At 42.2% G+C, this 1,445-nt stretch overlaps 1 long non-coding RNA gene across 1 annotated transcript; it reads left to right on the top strand.

Moving 5' to 3' along the window:
* Positions 1-67: 67 nt before the first annotated feature.
* LOC105311026 lies at positions 68-916 on the top strand. The gene is made up of 2 exons (XR_897602.2): positions 68-191; positions 475-916. It is a non-coding gene; the product is annotated as an uncharacterized LOC105311026 (long non-coding RNA).
* The last annotated feature ends 529 nt before the right edge of the window (positions 917-1,445 follow it).

Here is a 1,445-nt window from a genome sequence, read left to right as displayed (position 1 = left end):
TATGATGCATCCATTGATGCTGCTGCTTCGTGTGGGAGCTGGGGCAGGTGGGGGTGAAGCATTGCCCATTTTTCCAACAGTTTACTGTTTCAGCATCTCATTTCTCTCGCCCACAGCCCCTCCTTTGAAGAAAGGAAACAGTTGGGCTTGCCCCACCAGAGACGAGGAGGAAACTTTAAATCTAAATCCAGGTAATGTTTATGGTTTTGGAGGGCCAGAGGTTGACTTTGGGATTGGAGAAGAAACCTTTCATGGGAAAGGAGCGTCTCTTTCCTTTCTGGTCTTGCAGATTGGTCTTTTAGTCTGCTGTTTTTAAAAACTTTTAAAATTTATTGGAGTTAACATTGGTTAACAACCTAGGTAAGTTTCAGGTGTGTGGCTCTATAACATATTTCTGTATATTGCTTTGGGTGCTCACCACCCAAAGGCTATTCTTCCATGACCATATATTTGACCCCTTGATTTTCTTAATAGGTACAAGAGAAGGAAGTAGCCATGGTGGCCTGAAGAAGTTCATGGGTGGCCCTTAGATCTCGTCCTTGTGAGAAGTCATCCTGGCTTAGTCTTCTCTCCATTTAAAAAAAAAAAAATTTTTTTAAGTCTGTCATTTGTACATTAAAAAAAAAAAGGAAAAAAAGTCAGCCGGGGCCCCCTCCTGCTGATTAGCTTTCACATAAAGAATATACCAAATGGAAGAAGTATTTTCAGGGGAAGGGGAAGAAACCAACTGATTGATTGTGTATTTTATTCCTGTCTCTTCCCTCTGTAGCACAGTCTACTCCGTCTGCTAGGCTTGGCACTGCCACATTATTTGGAATGTATCTTTGTGCTTGTAGAGAAGCTGGACATGGAGGGAATTCTTACTAGTTCTCTTCTGTTGATGTCCTAGAACTAAAAGTCATTTATTGAGCACCAACGGTGTACTAGACATTCTCTGTACTGAACACTGCCTCATTCCGTTCACTACACCCCTGTGAGACAGGTACTGTTGTCCCCACTTTGCAGATAACAGAGGCTTGGAGAGATGGAGTAACTTCCCATTACATAGTTGGGAATTCAGGTTTTTGAAACCAGGGTCTACCTGAAAGCCAGACCCTAACTCTTAACTATGGTGTGCTACTGGAGAGATGGAAGCTCAAAGGGGAAAGGACTCCCCAGATAAATTAGTTCCTTGTTGCAAAAAAAAACCCCAAAAAACCCCACCCAGCTTTTACCCTGTACAATGGTGGTTCTTATCTTTTTCTGAATCACAAGTCCCTTTGAGAATTACATGAAAGCTAGGGGACACCCCTTGAGAAAACTGTTTGTAGTTTAAGTCATATAATTTCAGGGAGTACATAGACCCCCCCGCCCCCAGCTAAAAAATTATGTAATCTAGTAACACATACTCCATACTGAAGAGTGTGTGCAAAGCTATTCATTTAGGCTACCCGTAACAGTTACCA

The sequence above is a fragment of the Pteropus vampyrus genome, unplaced genomic scaffold (genome assembly GCF_000151845.1).
Source record: "Pteropus vampyrus isolate Shadow unplaced genomic scaffold, Pvam_2.0 Scaffold21946, whole genome shotgun sequence".
In the NCBI taxonomy this organism is placed as follows: Eukaryota; Metazoa; Chordata; class Mammalia; order Chiroptera; family Pteropodidae; genus Pteropus; species Pteropus vampyrus.
This window is presented reverse-complemented; position numbering and strand designations above follow the sequence as displayed.